This window comes from Macaca mulatta, chromosome 2 (genome assembly GCF_049350105.2).
Source record: "Macaca mulatta isolate MMU2019108-1 chromosome 2, T2T-MMU8v2.0, whole genome shotgun sequence".
Taxonomy (NCBI): domain Eukaryota; kingdom Metazoa; phylum Chordata; class Mammalia; order Primates; family Cercopithecidae; genus Macaca; species Macaca mulatta.
The window spans coordinates 148,197,554-148,213,986 of record NC_133407.1 but is presented as its reverse complement, the minus strand read 5'-3'; the positions used below and the strand labels follow the sequence as shown (position 1 = coordinate 148,213,986).

Sequence of the window (16,433 nt, the reverse complement as noted above, 5' to 3'; positions counted from 1 at the left end):
ACGAGGTCAGGAGATCGAGACCATCCTGGCTAACACGGTGAAATCCCGTCTCTACTAAAAAATACAAAAAAACTAGCCGGGCGCGGTGGCGGGCGCCTGTAGTCCCAACTACTCGGGAGGCTGAGGCAGGAGAATGGCGTGAACCCGGGAGGCGGAGCTTGCAGTGAGCTGAGATCCGGCCACTGCACTCCAGCCTGGGCGGCAGAGTGAGACTCCGTCTCAAAACAAAACAAAAAAAAAAAAAAAAAAAAAAGATAAAAGGGAGTCATTTCTATGTGTGGTCAAATGGAAACATGCTTAAAAAAGGGGGCTTAATTTTCTACCTTCCAAAAAGAAAGGTAAAATAGGTGATCCAGGACTTTGGGGGGAAAATGATCAGTATCCTTTAAGTCTCTGGTGTTTTTTCCAAAAAGTCAAATTTAACACTGGCCAGAGTTATTAACAGCTTAAAGATTAACATATCATAAACATGAAAAGAGTTGTTCATAGGATTCCAGTTACCAAGCATTAGAACACATGCATTTTATTTACGTTGATATTTTATGATTTCTAATTTTAAAAAACTGGAAAATAAGCTATTTTTTAGAAACAATTTAAAATAGTATACTCAGAATTAGAGAAAGAAAAAGTATCAAAGTAACAGTAAAAGGAAGGAAGAAATAAAGTACATCAAGGGAGAAGCAATAGCAAGTAAGAAAGAAAAAAGGAAAGGAGGAAAAGACAGAAATAGATGTGAGTGTACAGTATGGGGAAAATGCATCACAATTTCAAATTCTTATTAACTATGTCCCCAACAATCCATCAGAAACCTCAGGAACACTAGGTAAGTTCTCGGATTCAGAAACAGAGACAGCCTGTACCTTCCAGTAGTACCGAGTACTCTCTTTAGGAGGTGCCATTTACATACAGTTTCTAGGGGAAAGGATGTTAGATAGAACATGCCAGAAATGTTTCTTAAGGACCCCATCTTTTTAATTGGGTTCAGAAATGGCCAACAGTCTCTATATCATCATTCTGACAGTCTCTTCTCTATATGACTTGCTGAAAGCACAAGACCTGTATGATCTCCCTGGTCACTCACAGAGAAGACAAACAAAAAGTGTTTTATGAACAATTCCAACAGAGATTTCAGAAGAAGAAATTGCATCAGACAGGTGAGGCGGAAGCAGCTGGGAGACAAGAGTCCAATAAACAACCAATCCAATGAAAGAAATTCAGAACAAGTCTGCTTCAGTAATCCTGTGAAGAGGACTGGCAGGAAGAGGAGTGCCGCTTCAGAAAGAGAACAGGCCTCATATGCTTCAGACAGTCTTTGTACTGAGGCTGTGGACCTTGGCCATTCTCCCAGAAATGATGCAATCCTGATGAACAAGATCTGCTGCCAGAGAAACAATTGTTAACAGCCTATGCAGACAGCAACTCAGCCAAGGAGCAATCTCTGATCAACTCACTCCATAAACCAACAGAACGCCAAATCTCTCTTCCTCAATTTCAGTGTCTGACAAAACATAAGTGAACACAGTATATATTCAGATACATAAGAACAAGCCATTTTCTCAAAGTGTCCTTTTTCTTTTAATTTCTTTGGCTGTACAATATCCATTATTACATTTTAGATAAAATACTGAACATTTTTTACTTTTATAAATACAATTATCCAAGCATATCAACATAATAACATAAATATGAAAATGTATACTTATTTTCCTCATTCTCATAAGAAAACCTTTTTGGGAGGTAGTGGCTTCCCTAAGCATAAAAATTGCTCTGAAATCTATCATCCAGCTATAATATTTCAAGTAAAGACAAATATACACATATTCTAATTCAGAGACAGAAAATATATTTCATAGATATTTTTGAAATTAGATAAAAATCAATGTTAAATATTGGCATCTATTAGAGAAAAGAGAAAATCTAATCTTGCTTATGCTGACATACAAGGTAGACTAAGCAGTATCATCTCACAATAATAGTACTTATAACAATCACTTTTTTGAAGGGCAAAAATATTACTTCAGATCTTACTAAAGGATCAGATTATTTTAATCTTATGAGCCACAATTTACTAATTTAGAAACTAACTTAAAAATCCTCAATTTAATAATCTTCTCTAGACTTCTCATCTCCTAGGCCTGGTTTCTTTTTCAGAAGTTTTGGTATCAGGTTTTTCACACAGTATTATAAAATTATAAAAAGTTGTTTTTTCTCACTAAATAAATAAAATATCCTGTATAAAGCAGTTCTCTAAACTTCAACTAGCCAAGTCATAACTAACCAAATTTCTTCCTTTTGAAAGCAATAACCCTTAAACTGGGATTCATGAAAAAACACAAATATCTAAGATATATCCTGAAATAAATCTATTCAGCCCAATCTACTACTTCTATATACTACTAAATAACAAAAATGAACAGATACACAGAATAGCTCTAAAGCACTAAAAATACTTTAATAGGTCAATAAATGAAAAAATTTAACTCGGGAAGAGAAAAACACTTTTTGGGACTATTTCAAAAGGGTTAAAGTAGCTAATAATTTTTTAAAAATCCAATTTCTGAACTTGACTATTCAAAATTTTATTACATATAGGCTGAATTTCTTCTTAAATACATTTATAGTTCTTTGATTTATCTTTTGAATGACTTTACAAAACAGTAAAAAGGGGAAATGGGGAAAGAATATTGGGTTTTCTGGTATGATGATTTTTACTCTCTACATAATTTTTAAATCACAGAACAGTCCAAAATACAATAAATATATGACTGCTTATCTACATGACCAACTTTTATGAGAATGAATGTGGCAACTGCATTATATACTTATCTTCATCTTCATCTCAAAGTCAAATATCTCAAGTAAAATCACTGTAGCTGTACCATGACAAACAGCCTTTTACCTTAGGAGAAGAAAAGTATGCTAGGAAAAAGCACTATTAGAGGCTGGGTGCAGTGGCTCACATCTGTAATCCTAGCACTTTGGGAGGCTGAGGCAGGAGGATCGCTTGAACCCAGGAGTTCAAGACCAGCCTGGGCAACATAGTGAGACCCATCTCCTAAAAAAAAAAGAAAAAAAGAAAAGAAAAAAAGGCACTATAATAGGAGTTAGGAGACTTGAGTTCTAGTCTACAACATAATTAGTGACCTCAGAAAAATCACTTTACATAGATGATCCCTAAATTCCTCAAAGTAAAATCTTCATTGTGTGTCTTCCTGCTCCAGATTTCTATGAATCCTGGCACTGCTGCCAACTAGCTTAGGAAATTCACAGAATGTCTCACAGTCTCAGTTTTCTCATCTGTACCCAAAAAAAAAAAAAAAAAAAAAAAAAAAAAAAAAAACCAAAAAAAAAAAACCCCCAAAAAACCAAAAAACACAAGAACAACAAAAACAACAAAAAAAACCTGTTGTGCTGACCCATAGGCACACATGGACTAGCATTTGCAGCAACTAAGAGCTTAAATAACTTTCTGGTCCCTTTGAGTATACGTGAAGAAAGAGGAGCTGCTGCTAATAACCGGAATATGGCTAAACACTGTTTTTATTCTTCTCCAAAAGCATGTATTTCAAGTTTGCTACAGCAGATAATGTGGAAAGAAAAAATGTGAGAAACATGAAAAAAAAAAAAGAGAGAGAAGTGTGAAGCATTAGAAGAAACAAATATGAGTTACTGGAAAACAAAGAGATGAACTCTAAAAGAGCACTCAGAGATAAAGTGAAAAGTTTATGTATTTGGAACAGTATACATTAGGCTTATAATCTGAAGCAAATTAATGCAAGCAAAGAATTTAGGGGTTAAGGACTGAAGGGAAAAAAGAAAAGAGAGAAACACTGATTGGGATAAGCACTGGAGACAGGAAACACCATGATTTAGTAATTTAAAGCAAAAATAAAAATTTCCTTTTCCCCCATCTCTTCTACAATACCAGTTTATTCCTTTGCCTAAATTTACACTCACTCTAGGAGCTACTGAGCTTGGCATAATAAACTGATGTCTATAAGAAATCTAAGTTTACTGGAATAAAAGGCCATTAAAAGACAACTTAAAAAAATCCTACTTTAGTCTATATTAAGAATTTCCTTCTCCATAAAAGAGTATTATAGAGACCAAGTCATACTTAGTAGTATGTGCAGCAGAAGAAGGGAGTGGCAGTAGGATAAGATTACATACCAAAAATGATATAATTACTATTATTATCTAAATATTATGATTGTAAATTAACACTGAAGAAAAAGAAATATTTTATTTACAACCCATTTAACAATGATAAAAAGGTATTTACTGTTAAACTAACCAACAATACACAGACTCTTTGTAACCTTAACAAGAATCAGGAAGATTTTAGACTTCTAAGTACCAAATAAAAATGATGCCCTCAAATAATTTAGACTGACTAAACCTCTTTAAAGAGTTATACTCTCAATACTTTCTGAAGGTTCTGTTCTACTGTGTTCTTAGGCTCAGAACATGTGTGAGACCAACGTACCAAACTAGAGTAGGAAAAGAACTTCTCGTATCTCTACACGTGCCTCCTCTGTGAATTCAGATCTTCTTCATTTTCAAACCCCAAAACGGGAGCCACTTTTACTTACTATAGATGAGGTGGGTTGTACACACTTATGAGCCATTAATATCTGTATTTTTACTTTCATTAATTTAGGCAAAATTTCTCCAATCGATGAAGAAACAGAAATGAAGAAACAGAGCTACAAAAAGATTAGCTTGTATGAAGTCTACTACACACCTACAGTAGTAGAGTTCAGAGGAAAGAAAATTAAGATTTTAATATATAGCTTCTGTTTATTATAGTAATTACTACTTACCTTAGATAGCAACATCTGAGTTATAACTAATTGTTTTTTATTTTTATTTTTGAGACAGGGTCTGTCACCCAGGTTGGAGTGCTCTGGTGCAATCACAGCTCACTGCAGCCTCAACCTCCTGGGCTCAAGCGATCCTTTCACCTTAGCCTCCCAAGTAGCTGGGACCACAGACACATACTGCCATGCCCAGCCTTGTTTTTATTAAGTACCAATTGGTGCTATGTTAGACAATTAGGTCTAGACAAAATTCCTGGCTGTCTTGGGATTTACATTATGTAGATTTGCTACTTTTTCATTCATTCATTCAACAAACATGAAGTAACTACTATTAATATACATATATATAAATATAAACTATGTTAAGTGCTATTTTAAGAGGTTTATTTTATCCAATGTAGAAAAGGGTAGGCAACTTGCAAACTGTTTAGGTTTGCCTATGTGCCAAGTATTGCATTTATACAACCATGAAGGGGGAAAAAATCCTGTAAGTGGGCTGGGCGCGGTGGCTCATGCCTACAATCCCAGCACTTTGGGAGGCCGAGGCGGGGGGATCACCTGAGGTCAGGAGTTTGAAACCAGCCTGACCAACATGGTGAAATCCTGTCTCTACTAAAAATACAAAACAAGCTGGGTGTGGTGGCGCATGCCTCTAATCCCAGCTACTAGGGAGGCTGAGGCAGGAGAATCGCTTAAACCCAGGAGGCGGAGGAGGTTGCAGCGAGCCGAGATCACACCATTGCACTCCAGCCTGGGCAATAACAACAAAACTCCGTCTCAAAAAACAAACAAACAAATCCAGAAAGTGTGTCTTTAACAATTAATGAGTCAAACTCTGAAGGAAAACACCACCCTTGCCTGAATGGAAGAAATCCCTAACCCATTCCATAGTTTACCAGTGAAGGAGTCTCTTACAGAAATAAATTCTTGGGGTTGGGCGTGGTGGCTCAAGCCTGTAATCCCAGCACTTTGGGAGGCCGAGACGGGTGGATCACGAGGTCAGGAGATCGAGACCATCCTGGCTAACACGGTGAAACCCCTTCTCTACTAAAAAATACAAAAAACTAGGCAGGCGAGGTGGCGGGCGCCTGTAGTCCCAGCTACTCGGGAGGCTGAGGAAGGAGAATGGCGTAAACCCGGAAGGTGGAGCTTGCAGTGAGCTGAGATCCGGCCACTGCACTCCAGCCTGGGCACAGAGCGAGACTCTGTCTCAAAAAAAAAAAAAAAAAAAAAAGAAATAAATTCTTTTATAAATCCCTTTTAAATTAGCTTAGACAAAGCTTATCATTGACTGGTCTCAAGGAAAATACTATGAAAAATGAAGGCCAATGGGCAGCAAGAATCCTCAAAGTACAGAAAAAAACCTGACTACACATGTTCTGTGATCATCTGGCAAACCATGTAGCTAAGTATACAGCAGGAAAAGAACTTAAAGCTTGGCCCAGCCCAGCGGCTCATGCCTGTAATCCCAGCACTTTGGGAGGCCAAGGCAGGTGGATTACTTGAGGCCAGGAGTTCGAGACCAGTCTGGCCAACATGACAAAACAGTCACTACGGAAAAAAAAAAAAAAACTAGCCAGGCATGGTGGTGCACACCTGTAATCCCAACTACTTATGAGGCTGAGGCACGAGAATTGCTTGACACTGGGAGGCGGAGACTGCAGTGAGCTGAGATCACGCCACTGCCCTCCAGCCTTGGTGACAGAGCGAGACTCTGTCTCAGAAAAATCAGTATCAACAACAACTTACAGTTTAATAGTTCTAATATGCACAATAGGGTTCCCCTCCCCCATGAATGACTGTATCAATACAAATAATGCCTGGAAAAATATGCAAATATTACTATTAAAAAGTAGAAGTTAAATTCTCATGTAAGTGATAACCCTACTGCTCTGTAAACTGCTTTTTAAAATTCAGCAGCTATGAATTTTAATTCAGCATTAGATATGTTTCTATGAGTATGTACAAAACCACTAATTCCTCTTAAGCAAGTATTCTAGTCTATGCATCGACTATAATTTAAACCAGTCCTCTGCAGGTGGATGTTTATGATTGTTGCTGCTTTTCCATAACATATGCAATGTTGTGTTGAACGATCATGTACTTATACCTTTCTTTATACACATGCACAAATATTTCCTTGGGACAAATTCCTAGAAATGAAACTGCCAGAATGGCATGGGCATATTTATTAGTGATGACAAACCACCCTCCATAAAGTTAAAACCATTTTACATTTCCACAAACATTTAGGTTCTTGATAAACATGGTAGAAGGCTAAATTTCCTTAAATAATTTCCTTAAAAGAATTTTTCTTTCTGTTTTTTTTTTTTTTTTTTTTGAGACGGTGTCTTACTCTAACGCCCAGCTGGAATGAAATGGTATGACCATGGCTCACTGCAGCCTCAATCTCTCAGGCTCAAGGGATCCTCCCAGGTCAACTTCCTGAGTAGTTGAGACTACAGGTGCATACCACCACTCCCGGCTAATTTTTAAACTTTTTTGTAGTGACTGGGGTCTCACTATGTTGCCAGCGATGATCTCAAACTTCTGGGCTCTAAGCAGTCCTCCTGCCTGGGTCTCCCAAAGTGCTGGGATTACAGGCGTGAGTACCATGCCCAGTCTTAAAATAACTTCAATTCTCACTTTCCTCATACAGTCTTTTCCATAGAAGATTCTCTACATTCTAAAAGAAAACCCTAGGGCTGGGCACGGTTGCTCACGCCTGTAGTCCCATCACTTTGGGGGGCTGAGGCGGATGGCTCATTCGAGGTCAGGAGTTTGAGACCAGCCTGGTCTACATGGTGAAATCCCGTCTCTATTAAAAACACAAAAATCAGCCAGGCGTGGTGGTGGTCACCTGTAATCCCAGCTACTTGGGAGGCTGAGGCAGGAGAACCGCTTGAAGCCGGGAGGTGGAGGTTGCAGTGAGCCAAGATTACGCCACAGAACTCCAGAAACCCTAAAATGAAAGTTATCTGCAAATTCCCAATGTTTATCTATGTGATTCACTTTTTTTTTTTTTTGAGACGGAGTTTCGCTCTTGTTGCTCAGGTTGATGTGCGATGGCGTGATCTTGGCTCACTGCAACCTCCGCCTCCCGGGTTCAAGGAATTCTCCTGTCTCAGCCTCCTGAGTAGCTGGGATTACAGGTGTCCACTACCACACCCAGCTAATTATTGTATTTTTAGTAGACACGGGGTTTCACCATGCTGGCCAGGGTGGTCTCGAACTCCTGAGCTCAGGCGATCTGCCTGCTTCAGCCTACGAGATTCTCTTTTAAGACTACTACTGATTGGATGTCCTGTAAAATTCTTACACACTAAATATTAGATCTTGGTTGCATTTCTACAAATTTGGGCTGGGACTTCAAAATAAACCCTAGCTGAAGCAGTATTTCAGAACCAAAGTATTTTCTTATAGTTGTCCTTTGACATAATCTTTAATTCTTTTAATAGACTGCACTAAGCTCTAAATTTCTTTCCGTAATGAAAAAACTTATGCTAGCCATCTGTAATCTAGCTGGCATCTGTAGATGTCTGACTGCAAATGCAAGTAAGCTAGAAGATTTGAGTGCTTCGTTTCAAACAGATAATCAAAACTCTGTTCTAGCAGTTCTGCCTCAGAAGTATAAAATATGATGCTTCATTTTTAATCACCTTTGGAAAGAAACCTAGACATTATAAGAGACTTATCTTAGAACATGTGGGAAAAACTAAAGAAAATAATTAAAAAAAAAGAAAGACTTGGCCGGGCACGGTGGCTCACGCCTGTAATCCCAGCACTTTGGGAGGCCGAGGCGGGCGGATCAGGGGGTCAGGAGATCCAGACCATCCTGGCTAACACAGTGAAACCCCATCTCTACTAAAAATACAAAAAATTAGTCGGGCGTGGTGGGGGGCCCCTGTAGTCCCAGCTACTTGGGAGGCTGAGGCAGGAGAATGGCGTGAACCCAGGAGGCACAGCTTGCAGTGAGCGGAGATCATGCCACTGCACTCCAGCCTGGGCGACAGTGAGACTCCATCACAAAAAAAAAAAAAAAAAAAAAAAGACTTATCTATACTGATTTACTAAAAGACAGGAGACAAAATACAGACTTCATTTTCACTGTAGGAACAAAATCACTTGGTATACTCCATTTTGACACCCACATGGTCCAAATCCACGCCCTGGCCAAATAAAGGAAAAACCCCTTTTTCTTTTTTTGTTGTGCTGGCACTAGCAACTGACTGAGAGTCTGAGTGAAGAGCTATTCTCCTTTGGAACTTTTGCAGACTTTCAGAAATCCACATCAGTCGCCTCCCTATGATTTCAAGGTAGCATTATGTAATAGCAGTGAACCGGTCTCACTGCCTCTGGGGTGTGAACCCTCCAATCTACTCTACGTTCTTCCATGACGTTACCCCTTCTAGAACATAACTTTGGTTACTATCATTCCATTATTTGAAATCTACAAATAATGGTTTCCTTAATGCTTATTGGGCTAGTCCAAACTCCTTTGCCTGAATGGAACAAGAACTTTTTTGTTAATTAGCTACTAACCTGTTTTCTTCTTCTTCAAAACTTTGTTTACACTATTTATGCTTTTTTTATCTTTAAAAAAAAAACACAAAACTTTAAGGTGAAAAACTTAAAATAAATATAAAACCAGAGAAAATCCCATAGTCCCTATCCAGCTTTAATCAACAATCAATTCACGGCCAATCTTAATTTATCTATAATCTCTCTTCCTCCCAGGATTAGTTTACAGCAAAATTCCAAAAATACCAGTTGTGTCTACGACATCTGGTGGGTGGAGCTATCCCTTGTTTATCCTTATAATGAGTATAAGGACACATAAGAGGGGCATGTTTATCATAATGATAGGTCATGGTGACAGGAAATCAAAGGTCATCATTCTTTAGCAAAAGTTCCAAAGAATAAAAAGCTTATGCAATTCAACAATTGCTAGATTTGCTGAGTAATGCTTAGGTTTTACAATTATACACTTACGGTTATTAAAAAAAGTCTTAATCATTGAAACATTTTAAGAAAAAAATCACTGTAAATTATTTTTATGATACAAGTTTGTTGATAAATTTCTTGCATTCTTGGGAATGCAAATTTCTCCTTAGAGCAGAGCTAACTGCTAGTATATACATAACCCACAGTTGTGACATAGCATTCCTGTATTTGCTATATGCCAATATCCAAAAATGAATGACACAGGAGAAACACCCCAAAGCAGGCAGACAGTGAGTGTGATATTCCATAAATCTGTGTACTAAAGATAAGGACTGATTATATCACAAAAGTGATGGCTCACATTTGAGGTAGATGACTAGCTGTTCTTATTTTTAGTGAGCAACCTCTTAGAGTACTTGGAGTCTTAGAGTGCTGACAGACTTAGGGCAAAAAGGCTCACCCACTCTGAGGCACACCTTCCAATGGAAAAACGACTCAATAATAACACTAAGTGTCACAAACCAAAAATATTTTGGGTGCATGTGGAAGATTCCTATTTGAACAACAAAAAAAATTACAAAGAAAGTAGCCAGGCGTGGTGATGCACACCTGCAGTCCCAGCTACTCAGGAGGCTGAAGTGGGAGGATGGCTTGAGCTTGGGAGATGGAGCTTGCAATGAGTTGAGACTGCACTGCTGCACTCCAGCCTAGGCAACAGAACCAGAGCCTGTCTAAAAAACAAACAAACAAAAACTTTAACAGCAATGGGGTTAGGCAGGGTGGCTCACACCTGTATCCCAGTGCTTTGGGAGGCTGACTTAGGAGAATCACTTGAGGCCAGGAGTTTGAGGCCACCCTGGGCAACACAATAAGACAGCCAGGAGTGGTGGTGCATACCTGTAGTCCTACTTATTTAGGAGGCTGAGGTGGGAGGATCCCGATCCCTTGAGCCTAACTAAGAGTTGAGACTGCAGTGAGCTATGACTGTGCCACTGCACTCCAGTCTGGGTGACAAGATCCTGTCTCTAAAATTAAAAAAAAAAAAAAAGTAACAGCAATGGAAGACAATGACCAACTCAAACAAATACTAATATACGTCTAATAGGTTACTGAGCAAAATAAAATCTTTGAAATGGTGAGCACATTTGTCTTCCTAGAAGCCCATGAGGCCAATGTCTTTGGATCAGCTAGCTAGTGGCTTGTTATGAGATCCAGGACCTTCAATAGTTCCCGTCATCTAAAGCATTAAAAATATTTAACTTATAGATTACAAAAACTTTCTCTGGAAATCTTAATATGAAAAATGTTTTTAAAGCCTTGACACATATGCTCATCTTTGATCCAGTTTCAATAAACATTTCAACTGTATTTGGGCCAAAATGCTCATGTCATCAATTAACTTATAATAAATTAGTCCCAGGAAACTGATAAAATAGTACTTTTTAGTTAGGAATACAACTGGTATAAACTGCTTTAATTCTTATGCAAAATATAATTACAACCATATACCATATTCAAACTTTCCCATTTATGTTACTGTCTCTTTTAATAATGTCTGTTAGTTTTCCTGTCATATCAGTTTGACCCCAAACAAAGCCCAGAATTCTAGCACTAAACAGAGTGAAGCAAAACACAGACTATCTCGGATTTCCATAAATTTGCTATTTTCCTTTTCATTAAAACGTCTATTTATAAACTTATTTTTCCTCAGTAAAATACTTCTAAATCCTGAACATTATTGTTTTCGAATACTGTATTTCCTTTTCCAATACTCAGTAACCAATAATAAAAACATTAAAAAAAAAATCCATGCCCCAAATTTTTAACAAATCCATTGCAGACCACCATTAATAACCTAAAAGCAGTGGTTCTCAATCTTTTGGAGAAAAATGCTTGTTTTTTCTTCTAAGTTTAAAAATATTCCATCTGTTGATGAGGAAAATACAGTAAAAAAATATACTACGGAGAATTAGTAATTCTTCTGCACAATATCCTTCTATTTTATGTCCTTAAGGACCATTTAGCCAAGACAGGACTAAACGATGCATATCCTGGTAAATACATGGAATGATACTACTAGGGGGAAAAAGGGAAACCAAGATCCCTGCTCTAGAAAGGGCACCCCTTTCGCCTGTTGTGTCAAGCAGCAAACTGTCATTAAGCAGCCTTGTAGAAGCAACGATAGTCTCATACACATCCCTGAATTCTTAAAAACAACATGCACAGACCCGCCCCTGCCAAAAAACACACACGACCAACAGCTCTTCAATGAATTAAGAATTTCTTAAGAATCTACTGAGATTCAAGACGGCTTTTCACATTTTGAATTCCAACTCTTCCTACATCTGAATATGAAAGTAAAAAGGAAATCTAGTAGCAACCCATTTGTTCTTGTACCAATATTCAAAAACATCCTAGGCATAACCACTTTGTGATTGTTTTTCTAGAAAATTTCAAACTTAATACTTAGCTATTATTTGAGCACACATACTAATTCCTTAGAAAACTACAGAGATAAAATCTGACATAAAACTTCCAGGTCTCGGCCAGGCGCGGTGGCTCACGCCTGTAATTCCAGCACTTTGGGAGGCCACGGCGGGCAGATGACGAGGTCGAGTTTGAAATCATCCTGGACAAAATGGTGAAACCCCATCTCTACTAAAAATACAAAAATTAGCTGGGTGTGGTGACGGGCGCCTGTAGTCCTAGCTACTAGAGAGGCTGAGGCAGGAGAATCGCCTGAATGCAGGAGGCGGAGGTTGCAGTGAGAAGAGATCACGCCACTGCACTCCAGCCTGGGAGACAGAGCCAGACTCTGTCTCAAAAAACAAACAAATAAAAAAATGAAACCCCTAGGTCTCCGCTGTATATTCTTTCCTGAACTGCAGCCAGTCAGGGATAAAGGAAGTCCCAAACTGATTGAAAGGCAAGGTATTATGTTTGGAAGAGGCTAATTAACTTAAGAAAATACACACACACACACACACACACACACACACACACACACACACACACACGCTAGAATTTACAATCACTCCAGCAAGGGATAACATCTGAAAAACATTCATCCTCTTCCTTTATCTGTGTTCCAGATCCAGAAGGCCCATGCAATTCTAGGCAAAGAATCCTAGAGAAAAATGATCAAAACTACAGATGGGCAGCAATAAAGTCAGGGGGAGAGAGAAAGGCAGATTATATCAGTGGAAGGCTCCTTAAATAAGGTCTGATATTTATAAGATACCTTTCCAGAAATTCAACCATATCATAAAATGTTACCTATTGCATACTGAATACACTATTTCATTAATTAATCTATTTGCTTCCTCAATCTTCTGTTCAGGATTGCTCTCCAGAATCTGTATAGACTTCTTTATAATATTAAAATTTCCCTCTTAGTATAAACTCATTATATATCTACGTAGGCTACTCTATTTTTCTGTTGATTGGAAATAGCAGGTGATGATCAGGAGAGGAAATGGGCTCAGAGGGCAAGCAGTACCAACAGGGAAAGACTGAAACATCTGATTATGTTCACTAGTCTGCATTACCAGGACCCATATAGTCAAGTCTACGAATACTTTTATTTTAAAATTTAAAACTTTCTATTATGGGCTGGGCATGGTGGTTCATGTCTGTAATCCCAAAGCTTTGGGAAGCTGAGGCATGAGAATCTCTTGAGGCCAGGAGTTCAAGTCCAGCTGGGCAACATAACAAGATCCTGTTTCAAATAAAGTATGAAAGTAAAATGGTATAAAGAAGTCCATTTATTCTTTTATCCAGTATCAACAATGACCAACTAATAAGTTGTCTGTTTCATCTATTATCTCCTCTCTATCTAAAGCAAACCCCAGACAACATTTCATTTCATACACAAATATTCTGGCATGTATCTCCAAAAGATAAAGACTTGTTTAAAAAAAAAAATGTGGGCTGGGCATGATGGCTTATGCCTGTAATCCCAGAGCTTTGGGAGGCTGAGGCGTGAGACCACTTGAGGCCAGGAGTTCAATCAAGACCAGCCTGGGCAACATAGTGAGACCCCCACCTGTATGAGCTATTTTTAAAAAAAATTAGCTGGGTGTGGTAGCACATACCTGTAGTCCTAGCTACATTGGAGGCTGAGGTGGGAGGACTGCTTGAGCCCAGTGGTTTAAGGTTAGAATGAACTATGATTGTGCCACTGCACTCTAGCCTGGGCGACAGAGTAGGACCCTATCTCTAAAAAAAAAAAAAATAAAAATAAAACCCCAAAAACGTGCATTGTAGTTTGATGCTTATTTTTTTTTGGTGGTGGGGGAAGAGGAAAGATAACTTTAGTGTACCATTTTGACCTTTCCTAAAATACTATCTTCTAATCTGAATTCCTTATAGCACTCTATAACCTCACTCCAACCCCAAAGTATTAAAAAACAAAAAACACAAACAACAACAACAACAACAAAAAACCTGAACTAATGAACAATCTGGTGTTATGTATCTTACTTTGAGGGCACGTAAAGGCAAATGTATCTCAAAATTCTAGAGTTAAACAAAAAAACCACCTGTGACTCTGGTCAGCATACAAATACCCTAAAGCCACATCAAATAATACAATTTCAGGATCCAGTGTTTGTAAAGGACCCTGGATTCTGAAAAGGAGACTTGTTTCCTTAAAACTTTATTAAATTTTTAAATGTGGTTATATTTATATAGTAAGCACTGGTATACTTGTGAAGTCAGAGGCCTCAAATTTTAACTAGATACCAATTATTCCTTTGTTAACAGTTGGTTCTTTTCATATAACCAATGAAGTATTGAAAATCAGGTGTTATTTACAGCATATGAACACTACTAATTCTAAGTAAAGTTCAGACAGACTTTAGAGAACTGATCAAATACTTGTAACAATAACCACTTCCAAAACAAAGGCAGCATTTACTGGATGCTTATGTTGCACCAGCCACTGTTTCTTTAACTACTTTTCATGCATTAGCTCATATAAAGCTCGCATGTTTAGGAGAAAAGTATTATTCCTATTAGGCCAACGAATTAAACTCATCTTGGCCAAAGCCAAAGCAAGAAAAAACCACAGCTAGAATACTCATTCTTAATCACTGTTTCTTCACCTTTGGCATATCTTGATTTAGTATTTTTAAAGACTATATTAGTTATTAGAAAAGTGACGTATTGCTGAAATATGATAACTTTAAGATACTGTAATTAGGAAGGATAAAATAGATTTAATATTTAACAGGTGCAAGACTTTTAAAGTTTTAATATTTTATTTAAAACACATAAAATCAAATAACTTGGATTTTAAATGACAAAGTTAAAAAATATATGACATCCTTTCTAAATAACACACATTTCAGGTCTAAGGGCAAACCATTCAAGAAATGTTAACTGATGAGCTCTCTACTTCAAGTAACACCAGTGTCCCAAGTGTACCTGAAATTCCCAGACACAAATATGGTCTGGAACTTCAAGAGAGAGAATTTTGGCCAGGCACAGTGGCTCACGCCTGTAATCCCAGCAGTTTGGGAGGCTGAGGTGGGTGGATCACCTGAGGTCAGGAGTTTGAGACCAGCCTGACCAACAAGCAGAAACGCTTTCTCTACTAAAAATACAAAAATTAGCTGGGCATGGTGGCAGGCGCCTGTAGTCCCAGCTACTCAGGAGGCTGTGACAGGAGAATTGCTTCAACCCGGGACACCCAGGTTGCAGTGAGCTGAGATCATGCCACTGCACTCCAGGCTGGGACACACAGCGAGACTCCATCTCAAAAAACAAAAAGAGAATTTTTACTAGAGAAAGAAAGTCTCTTATCTCAAACTGTTTACATTAAGCCAAGAAATTCTGGTTCCCCAAAAAAAAAAAAAAAAAAAAGAACAGAAATTTCCACATTCCTCTTCTACAGTGTGAAAATACTAGTTACTGAAAAATCTAGAAGGAGATAGTTTTAGTAAATGAACTAACCCAAATGCTTCTTGTGCTAAAAGGGGAACTATCGACGAAATATCACTCTGAAAATTTATGATGACTCTGTTGAGTCTAACATATAGGGACAGAGAGAGAACCAGTTGGAAGGCGCTAGGATAGAAGCTCAATTTTTCTGATTATACCCAGCTTTGTAAATTTCACTTACTAACCATTTAACTATTTTACATAATTATAAAACAAAACTTAATCCCTGAAAAATCTGAAAGTAAAATGTAACAAATTAACCTCACTATGTATCAAACTGGTGGCATAACTATAGACAACTATTCTAAGTGGGATTTCAAAATACTGTAATCTGACTGTATACAGTCATGTGCCACACAATGACATTTCAGTCAAGGATGGACCACATATGATAATGATCCCATAAGACTGTAATGGAGCTGCCCTACACAGGTGTACCATTTTTTATCTCTTATATCGTATTTTTGCTTTATCTTTTCCATGTTTAGATACACAAATGCTTGCCACTGTGTTACAACTGCGTATAGTATCCAGTGGTCACATGCTGTACAGATTTGTAGTCTAAGAGCAATGAGCTATACCATGTAGCTTAGGTGTACCATCTAGGTTTATGTTAGTACATTCTAGATGTCCACACAATGATGAAATCACCTGACAACACATTTCTCAGAAAATATCCTCATCAAGTAAGGGATGACTACCACCATCTCTAAAGGGATATACCCT

General features: G+C 38.0%; 1 protein-coding gene across 50 annotated transcripts in view; it reads right to left on the bottom strand.

The window, feature by feature from the left end:
* SETD5 (SET domain containing 5) overlaps positions 1 to 16,433 on the bottom strand; it is an 83,338-nt gene that overhangs the window by 54,738 nt on the left and 12,167 nt on the right.